We start from the raw sequence: 11,299 nt of genomic DNA, 5'->3' as shown, positions 1-11,299 counted from the left end.
GTTAAGGGGCAGGCACTATGGTCAACATTGGGATGAATTTGGACAAAATTAATTGAAAAATACAATTTCAAGAACTTTAAAGATAAACGTGGGAAACATTATATTGTAGATCATAAAATTTCTATGTTATCTGTAATTTGCATCCTGTTAGGTTTAACAGTAAATCATAAGCATTTTTCACATATCATCAGATACTCAGGGCATAGGTTTATAATGCCTATTTAGTTTTCTATTAGGACTTCCCAGGTGGCATTGTGGAAAAAATCCACTTGGCAATGCAGGAGATGCAAGAGAAATGATTTTGAACCCAGGGTTGGGAAGTTCCCCTGAAGTAGGAAATGGCAACCTGCTCCAGTATTCCTGCCTGGAAAATTCCATGAACAGCGGAGACTGGTGGGCTACAGTCCATGGGGTCACAAAGAGTTGGACATGACTGAGTGACTGAGCACACACATATATTAAATACATGTTTCAAGATTTATTTAATCTATTTTCAAGTAATGGACATATACCTTGCTTTACTATTATGAGCAATGCTGCCGTAATAGTTCTAATATATTCGTTAGGGGGAATGCATGTATTTTATTTACTTTGGAATAATCTCAATAATGGTAAAGTTAATTAAACACATACTCTTATACATTCACAGTTTTATAAAGTCAGACTTTATTTTCTTGGGCTCCAAAATCACTGCAGATGGTGACTGCAGCCATAAAATTAAAGATGCTTGCTCCTTGGAGGAAAAGCTATGACAAACCGAGACAGCATATTAAAAAGCAGAGACATTACTTTGCCAACAAATGTCCATCTAGTCAAACCTATGGTTTTTCCAGTAGTCACATATGGATGTGAGAGTTGGACTATAGCGAAAGCTGAGCACTGATGAATTGATGCTTTTGAACTGTGGTGTTGGAGAAGACTCTTGAGAGTCTCTTGGACTGCAAGGAGATCAAACCAGTCAATCCTAAATGAAATCAGTTCCGAATATTCATTGGAAGGACTGATGCTGAAGCTGAAGTTCCAATACTTTGGCCACCTGATGGGAAGAACTGACTCATTGGAAAAGACCCTGATATTGGGAAAGATTGAAAGCAGGAAGAGAAGGGGATGACAGAAGATGATGTTTGGATGACATCACTGACTCAATGGATATGAGTTTGGGCAAGCTCCGAGAGATGGAGAAGAACAGGGAGGCCTGGTGTGCTTCAGTTCATGGGGTCGCAAAGAGTTAGACATGACTGAGCCACTGAACTGAACTGAACTGAACTGATGCAGTCACACCAGAGAAATAGTCAAATTCTAAATGATTCCATCTCAGAGCTGGAAATCATCTTAAAATTAATTTAGTTCTAACCCTTATGAGATTACAGAAACATACCTGTAGTATGGTTGTTCATTTTACTTCTGCCCCCAATCCAGTGGCAATTAGAGCACTTTATGTAGACGCTCAGGTTATTTCTGAATAATTATCATTATTGGAAAGTTCTTTATATTTAGCTGTATATTAACTCTCTGTATGCAGCCTCCATCTTTCCTTGTGGAAAAGCAAGAATAAGTATATGCTCCTTTTTCATGACAGCTTTTCAAGTACTTCCAGATTTCTGTTTCTGAGTCTTTCTTATACCAGGCTACAAGTTTTTACTTCCTTCAGCCATTCCCCATGTGTTTTGTCAAAATATTTAAGCACATGTGTTGGTGAAGAGAATATTTTAGGATTGTGAGATTCTCTGTGATAAAGAAGGATTTTGCCTCTGCATTATACTTGTGGCTTTACTGATTCCACAGGAGCAAAACATTTTCTGTCATTTAGGAAGCAGAAGAGTGAGATGGTTAGAACATTAGACTCCGGAGTTCAACAGCCCAGGTTTGTCAGACACTACATCTATGACCTCAGTGAGGCCACTTACACCTCTCTAAGCCTCAGTTTCCATGTCTGTAAAATTAGAAACTCAGATACCTGATATTGTTATTCTGAGAATTAATGAGGTAGTGCATATGAAAAATTTAAGGTAGGTATGGATACACACTAGTAGGATACATACATACTAGGTATTCAGTAAGGGTGCTTGCTATTCTAATTATACTGATGATTTAAAAATGCATCTTGCAATTATAAAAAGAGAATGGCTTTGGAGTTCAGTATTCTGACTCTGAGGAGGCCTTACAAATAGCTGAGAAAAGAAGAGAAGCGAAAGGCAAAGGAAAAAAGGAAAGATATTCCCTTCTGAAAGCAGAGTTCCAAAGAAGAGTAAGGAGAGATAAGAAAGCCTTCCTAAGTGAACAATGCAAAGAAATAGAGGAAAACAGTAGAATGGGAAAGACTAGAGATCTCTTCAAGGAAATTAGAGATACCAAGGGAATATTTCATGCAAATATGGGCACAATAAAGGACAGAAATGGTATGGACCTAAGAGAAGCAGAAGATATTAAGAGGCAGCAAGAATACAAAGAAGAACTGCATACAAAAAATATCTTGATGACATAGATAACTACAATGGTGTGATCACTTACCTATTTCCAGACATCTTGGAGTGTGAAGTCAAGTGGGCCTAAGTAAGAATCACTACAAAGCTGGTGGAGATGATGAAATTCCAGCTGAGCTATTTCAAATCCTAAAAGATAATGACGTAAAGGTGATGCAGTCTATATACCAGTAGTGGCTACAGTTCTGGAAAAGGCCAGTTTTCATTCCAACCCCAAGAAGGGCAATGCCAGTGAATGTTCAAACTACTGCACAATTGCACTTATTTCACAGGCAAGAAAAGTAATACAGAAAATTCTCCCAAGCTAGGCTTCAACAGTACATGAAATGAGAACTCCCAGATGTTCAAGCTGGATTTAGAAAAGGCAGAGAAACCAGAGATCAAATTGCCAGCATCCATTGGATCATAGAAAAAGCAAGAGAATTCCAGAAAAACATCTATTTCTGTTTCATTGACTACACTAAAGCCTTTGACTGTGGATCACAACAAACTGGAAAATTCTTAAAGAGATGGAAATGCCAGACCACCTTACCTGCCTCTTGTGAAACCTATATACAGGCCAAGAAGCAACAATTAGAACTGGTCATTAAACAGTGGACTGATTCCAAATTGGGAAAGGAGTATGTCAAGGCTGTATATTGTCACCCTGTTTATGTAATTTATATGCTGTGTACATCATGAGAAATGACAGGCTGGATAAACCACAAGCCAGAATCAAGATTGCTGAGAGAAATAGCAATAACCTCAGATACACAGATGATACCACTCTTATGGTAGAAAGCAAAGACGAACTAAAGAACCTCTTGATGAAAGTGAAAGAGGAGAGTGAAAAATCTGGTTTCAAACTCAACATTCAAAAAATGAAGATCATGGCATTGTTCCCATAATTTCATGGTGAATAGATGCACTTCATGGCAAATAGATGCACTTCATGGCAAACAGATGCACTTCATGGCAAATAGATGGGGAAACAATGAAAACAGTGACAGACTTTATTTATTTGGGCTCCAAGATCATTGCAGATGGTGACTGCCACCTTGAAATTAAAAGATGCTTGCTCCTTGGAAGAAAAGCTATGATAAACTGAGACAGCATATTAAAAGGCAGAGACATTACTTTGCCAACAAAGGTCCATCTAGTCAAACCTATGGTTTTTTCCAGTAGTCATGTATGGATGTGAGAGTTGGACTATAGCGAAAGCTGAGCACTGACAAATTGATGCTTTTGAACTGTGGTGTTGGAGAAGACTCTTGAGAGTCTCTTGGACTGCAAGGAGATCAAACCAGTCAATGCCAAATGAAATCAGTTCCGAATATTCATTGGAAGGACTGATGATGAAGTGAAACTCCAATAATTTGGCCACCTGATGCGAAGAACTGGCTCCTTAGAAAACACCCTGATGCTGGGAAAGATTGAAGGCAGAAGAAGCAGGGGATGACAGAGGATGAGATGGTTGGATGACATCACCAGCTCGATGGACATGAGTTTGAGCAAGCTCTGGGAATTGGTGATGGACAGGGAAGCCTGGCATTCTATAGTCCATAGGGTCACAAAGAGTTGGACAAAACTGTGCAACCGAACTGAATTGAGAGTATAGGTTAGTAAGGTAGATATGTACGTGACATTCAATCTAAATTGTTTGGCCACACATACTATTTCATAACCAGTAATATTTTCTGCCTCCCTTGATGAGCTAAAGATTCTTATATCCTAAAAAGTTCTCCTTCCTTAAAGTGCATCACACTGAAACCCATGACCTTAGGTTTATTCAGCAGTTTTCTGGTTAGTTAAAACACTTTGTTCATGGTGATTACTTTCTGTTACTTATTAAGTACAAGTGTATTAATTATTTTCCCCTGGAGGATGATGCAATACTGGGCTCAAGACAAATTAATGTATTATCCACTCTTACTCATGGTTTTTACCATAATCACCAAGGACTTGATTATCATTGTCTCCTTAATATATCACTGATATATCCAGTTAATGGCTTTGGAGAAATTACGAGGTTAAATCCAGTTAGGATATTTTAACTTTCTTGCTCTCTAACATCTTTGGATCAATTCTCCTGATTTAGATACAACTGGACTTCAGAATACCTCCCTTTTGACTCCTAGGCAATAGAGGAAATACCATGTCTCCATGGTCAAGACTATGGTTTGGAAACTAACTTTCGCAGTCAAAACCTCCATGATCTTAACATCTATGAATCTTAATCTCTTAATCTGTAAAATTAAGAGCAAAGAGATACACCTTTTAAGGTTACTGTGAAGATTTAGTAAGAAGTAATAAGGTGTGATATATAGTACAATACCTTGCATATTGGCTTTGCACTCAAATTCTCTAGATAATGCCTTGTCTCTATCTTTTCTGTTTGCTTCCTCCCCTCTTCTTTATGAAGTCAAGTTTCTTAAACGAATTCAAGTATGAACATCTCCCTCAAAAAACTGTTTTGCTTTCTGTATCTGGTAAATTTTAATTGCAGTGTTTAATTATGTTTCATTTCTAAGGAGGTTGATACTGAAAATATTTTACAGACTGGAACAGCTACCAATTAATCAGAATGAACACTAACCATAAAAAAAGAGTACAGCTATACTAGTGGGTATAAGCTCAAGTTTGCTTTTATGAGTTTTTAAATTTTTTTGTCATTCTTTTTTCTCTAATCTATAAGCAAGGCTTAAATTTGGCTGGCACATACTACTATGGGCACACTGATTATGGCAGGTGCTCATTCTGATTTTTTGGAATGAGAAGTTGTTTCACCTGCCATAGAAGTTGTTAAATATTTTGAATATTATTGCTACTCAGTCATTTATAAGTGTGTTTATCTTAGGTTGTAGAGTTTTTATTTAGTTAATTCCCCTTAGTTTCATTGAGAGAACATGCACTGTTTAATAATTTTTCACTGATTTTGCCGATTTTTTCTCTCAGGCTAAAAATGTATCCATTTTTATACCTGTTCCACATGTAATTTAGGATAATGTGTATCCCATTATAGTTTGTTAATTATTTTATTCAAATAGAAAGCTTCCCACATCCTGGTTGTAACTTCAGGTATTTCTACATTTCTGGAATCAGGTTTTTGTTCTGTAAAGTTAGGGAACTAATAGCTCCTTGAAAAGTTATCAAGAGGATTCAATAATATGATCTTGATAAATTATTTTGGAAAATATATATGCCTTTCTGATATTATTTCTTACATTCACTTATTTGTGCATTAATTTAGCAAATTAGTAGAAATAGCAGACTGTGTATCTGGTATGTAATTAATTAATAGGTGAGTGCTAGATACGCATTGAAAAAAAGAAAAGAGATATGTTTTTTGTTTGTTTCTCTCAAGGTCCTAAGTTTATTCTTTGTTACATGTATTTCAGGACTTGATTAACTACTCAATGTTTTCTTTTTGTATGATCATATGGTAATTATTAAATTTCACTTTTGAGTATAGAGATTTTTATAATCTACATTTTAGACACAAGGAAGGAACTTTAGAGGAAATACAAATGTCTTTCCTAGTACTTGTTATTTAGTTATGTATGGAAATGAAAAGTGTTAGTCCGACTCAATTGTGTCCGACTCTTTGTGGACTGTAGTCCACCAAGCTCCTCTGTCCATGGAATTCTCTAGGCAAGAATACTGGAATGGGTTGCCATTTCCTTCTCTAGGGGATCTTTCCAACCCAGGGACTGAACCCAGATCTCCCACATTGCAGGCAGACTCTTTACTGACTAAGTAACCGGGGAAGCCTGTGGAAATGAAAAAAACAAATAGATTTGGTCAGATGGAAATGACAACCTGACGAAATCTATTTCATTTTTGTTTTTTTAATCAGAGAATAATGGTTTTACAATGTTGTAGCGTTCTCTGCCATACATCATCGTGAAGTGGTATTCATTATATATGTGTATCCCCTCCCTCATAAGTCCCCCCGCCCAATTCCATGCATCTAGGTGGTCATAGCAGAGAAGGAAATGCACCCCACTCAAGTACTCTTGCCTGGAGAATCCCATGGATGGAGGAGCCTGGTAGGCTGCAGTCCATGGGGTTGCTAGGAGTTGGACACGACTGAGTGACTTCACCTTCACATTTCACGTTCATACATTGGAGAAGGAAATGGCAACCAGCTCCAGTGTTCTTGTCTGGAGAACCCCAGGAATGGGGGAGCTTGGTGGGCTGCCATCTATGGGGTCGCACAGAGTCAGACATGACTGAAGTGACTTAGCAGTAGCAGGTGGTCATAGAGCACCAAGCTGGGCTCCATGTGTTAGACAGCAGCTTCCTGCTAGTTATCTATTTATGTTCCAGCTGACTCACTATAATTCTCAAGCATAGAATTGGATATTTTGTCATTTTAAATATACCTCAAGACAAAGTAAAGACTTAGCATGGCTATTGATTTACCAGAAGTAAAATCTCAGTGACAGACTCAAAGCTCTGAGGAAATAGCACTGGTAGAAGTGCTATTTTCTTGAAGCCACTTTTCTTGGCTTATAAAAAAGAAGTAATAAAATCTGAAACCAATACTGGAAGCAGCTAAGAACTTGCCATTATATTGGTGAAGAACCATAAGCAGAGTGATGCTAACATGAGCAGAAAGCTAATAGGGAGGGTCAAGTCCCTTATCCTCATCAAACCTTTAATTCTCTCTTTAGCAACTCTTTTGGAAGAATTTAATAGATGGTAGCTAGCAAAGAAGAAATGTGGTTTTCAGTGTCTCAACTGAAACTCATAAAGAAAAGTGGATTTGAAGCTGAGAGATAATAATATAATATCATCAAAATTACTCTGTAAAAAAGTAAGAATGACAATTTTGTGCCTATTCAAAGTTTTATGACCTGCATTTATTAAAATGCACTGAGCATTAATAAAAATTCACTGATGTTTATTGGATGTTAGGGTGTTCTAGGCAATATTTAGTGCTAAACATGAATTAATTTATTTAGTCTTATGAAAAATAATAATTATGTGTTATCAAGAAAGGAAAATATTAAGGCCCTGCTTTTACAATTTAGAAGTAGTTATAGTCTTTTCCTTTTGATGTGTGTTCTATATTTCAGTTCTCATCGACTCTTCAACAGGCCAGAAGAATTTCCTCTCTTGACCTATCTGACTCAATTCCTTCAACAGAATTGGGGTTTCCATTGCTAACATTGGCACTACTCCAATGGTTGCACTCATCAGGCAATAGACATTGTCTCAACTGGAGCTCTCCTTATCCTCCAACACCAGATACTCTGTAGCTCTTCAATTTGCTGAATAGCTTGCCACTTCTTATCCTCTTATCGAAATTGCTGTTGGTTACCAGTTGTGTCTAGTTCTCCAGCCACTTAGAAACTGTGTGATCCAATGCAGAGATGAGATGTCTTCATTGTGATCTGATCTCTTTTCAAAGTCCAAAAGGAATTCCCTGCTACCATGTCACTTCTGTTTTTATCGGGGTAAAACTTAGGGTGGATTGCTAGGGGACTCTTTTACCTTAATCTCATTATGTTCCAAACCCAGGAAAGTTATGGTAGCTGATAATAAAACTTCTTCCTCTCCTTTATGATACACATCACATAAAAAATAAAAGGTAAATTATTATATTAAGGGAGACCATATGATACTATTTTTTTTACAATTACTATTGTTGTTGTTGTTGAGTTGCTAAGTCATGTTCAGTTCTTTGCAACTCTGTGGACTGCACCACACCAGACTTCCCTGTCCTTCACTGTATCCTTCAATTTGCCCAAATTTATGTCTATTGAGTCGACGGTGCCATCCAATGATCTCATTCTCTGTTGTCCCCTTCTCTTACTTCCTTCCTTCAATCTTTCCCAGCATCAAGGTCTTTTCCAAAGAGTCAGTTCTTCACATCAGTTGGCCAAAATATTGAAGCTTTAGCTTCAGCATCAGTGCTTCCAATGAATGTTCAGGGTTGATTTCCTTTCAAAATGACTGGTTTGATCTTGCAGTCCAAGGGACTCTCAAAAGTATTCTCCAGCACCACAATTCAAAACTAATACAATTATGTAAAGTTTAAAAATAAAATAAAATTAAAAAAAAACAAAACAAAAACAAAAGCATTAATTCTTGGTTGTGCAGCCTATATGATCCAACCCTCACATCTCTCATGACCACTGGAAAAATAATAGCTTTGACTATACAGACTGTTGCTGGCAAAGTGATATCTTTGCTTTTTAATGCATTGTTCAGTTTTGTCATAGGAGAAGGCAATGGCAACCCACTCCAGTACTCTTGCCTGGAAAATTCCATGGATGGAGGAGCCTGGTAGGCTGCAGTCCCTGGGGTCACCAAGAGTTGGACACGACTGAGCGACTTCACTTTCACTTTTCACTTTCATGCATTGGAGAAGGAAATGGCAACCCACTCCAGTGTTCTTGCCTGGAGAATCCCAGGGACAGAGGAGCCTAGTGGGCTGCCGTCTGTGGGGTTACACAGAGTCGGACATGACTGAAGCGACTTAGCAGCAGCAGTAGGCAGGTTTTTCATAGCTTTCCTTCCAAGGAGTCTTTTAATTTCATGGCTGCAGTCACTGACCACAGTGATTTTGGAGCCCAAGAAAATAAAATCCGTCACTGCTTCCACTTTTCCCCATCTATATGCCATGAAATGATGGGACCAGATGCTGTGATCTTAGTTTTCTGAATGTTGAGTTTTAAGCCAGCTTTTCCACTCTCTTTCACCCTCATCAAGAGGCTCTTTAGTTCCTCTTTGCTTTTTGCCATTAGAGTAATATCTTCTGCATATCTGAAGTTGTTGATATTTTTCTCAGCAATCTTGATTCCAGCTTGTGATTAATCCAGCCTGACATTTCACATGATGCACTCTGCATGTAAATTAAATAAACATGGTAACAAAATACAGCCTTGTCTTACAACTTTCCCAATTTTGAGCCAGTTCATTGTTCCATGTCCTGTTCTAACTGTTGCTTCTTGACCTGCATACAGGTTTCCCAGGAGTCAGGTAAGGTGGTCTGGTATTCCCATCTCTTCAAGAATTTTCCACAGTTTGTTGTGATCCACACAGTTAAAGGCTTTGGCATAGTCAGTGAAGCAGAAGTAGATGCTTTTATGGAATTCCCTTCCTTTCTCTATGATCCAACGTATGTTACCAATTTGATCTCTGGTTTTTCTGCCTTTTCTAAACCCAGCTTGTACATCTGGAAGTTCTCAGTTCACGTACTGTTGAAGCCTAGCTTGAAGGATTTTGAGCATGATTTTACTAGCGTGTGAAATGAGCACAATTGTCTGGTAGTCTGAAAATTCTTTTGGTAGTCTGAAAAGTGCCAAAGATTGGGATTGGAATGAAAACATCTTTTCCAGTCCTGTGGCCACTGCTATTTTACAAATTTGCAGGCATATTGGCTGCAACACTTTAACAGCATCATCTTTTAGGATTTGAAATAGCTTGGTTGGAATTGCATAACCTCCACAAGCTTTGTTCATAATAATGCTTCCTAAGGCCCACTTGACTTCAGGATGTCTGGTTCTAGGTGAGTGACCACACTATCATGGTTATCCCGGCCATTAAGAATTTTTTGCATATACTTCTGTGTATTCTTGCCAACTCTTCTTAATCTCTTCTTCTGTTAGGTCCTTACCATTTTTGTCCTTTATCGTGCCCATCCTTGCATGAAATGTTCCCTTGATATCTCCAGTTTTCTTGAAGAAATCTCTAATCTTTGCTATCCTATTGTTTCCTCTACTTCTTTTCATTTTTCATCGAAAAAGGCCTTCTTCTCTCCTTTCTATTTTCTGGAACTCTGCATTCAGTTGGATGTATCTTTCCTTTTATCCCTTTCTTTTTGCTTCTTTTCTTTCTTCAGTTATGTGTAAAGCCTCCTCAGACAACCACTTTGCCTTCTTGCATTTCTTTTTTTGGGATAGTGTTCATTGCCTCCTTTAGTTAGGAGCTTCCATCCATTGTTCTTCTGGCACTCTGTCTACCAGATCTAATCCCTTGAATCTATTTGTCACCTCCACTATATAATCATAAGGAATTTGATTTAAGTCATATCTGAATAGCCTTGTGGTTTTCCCTACTTTCTTCAATTTAAGAAATTGAATTCAATTTTGCAATAAGAAGCTCAAGATCAAACTTCGGTGTTATTCCAGATATCTCTTGACTTCCTACCTCTGCATTCCAATCCCCTATAATGAAAAGGATATCTTTTTTTGGTATTAGTTCTAGAAGGTCTTTGTGGGTCTTCATGGAACTGGTCAACTTCAGCTTCTTTGGCATCAGTGGTTCAGGCATAGTTTTGGATTACTATTTTGGTGAAATGTTTGTCTTGAAAACAAACCGAGATCATTCTGTCATTTTTTTGAGATTGCACCCAAGTACTGAATTTCAAACTTTCTTTTTGACTCTGAAGGCTATTCCATTTCTTCTAAGGGATTCTTGCACACAGTAAATATAATGGTCATCTGAATTAAATTTGCCCATTCCTGTCCATTTTAGGTCACTGATTCTTAAGATGCCAGTGTTCACTCTTACCATCTCCTGCTTGACTACCCCTAATTTAACTTGATTCACGGACCTAACATTGCAAGTTCCTATGGAATATTGTTCTTTATAGCATCAGAATTTACTTTCACCACTAGACACTTCCACAGCTGAGCATTGTTTCCGGTTTGCCCTGTTTCATTCTTTCTGAAGCTATTAGTAATTGCCCTCTGCTCTTTGCCAGTAGCATATTGGACACCTTCCGACCTGGGAGGCTCATCTTCCTGTGTCATCCTTTTGCCTTTTCATATTGTTCTTGTTCATGGGGTTCTCACAGCAAGAGTACTGGAGTGGTTTGTCATTCC

The sequence above is a fragment of the Bos grunniens genome, chromosome 8, assembly GCF_055505025.1.
Source record: "Bos grunniens cultivar Pamir isolate PY7600 chromosome 8, Bosgru_T2T1.0, whole genome shotgun sequence".
In the NCBI taxonomy this organism is placed as follows: domain Eukaryota; kingdom Metazoa; phylum Chordata; class Mammalia; order Artiodactyla; family Bovidae; genus Bos; species Bos grunniens.
The sequence above is the reverse complement of the archived record's forward strand: the minus strand, read 5'-3'. Positions refer to the sequence as shown.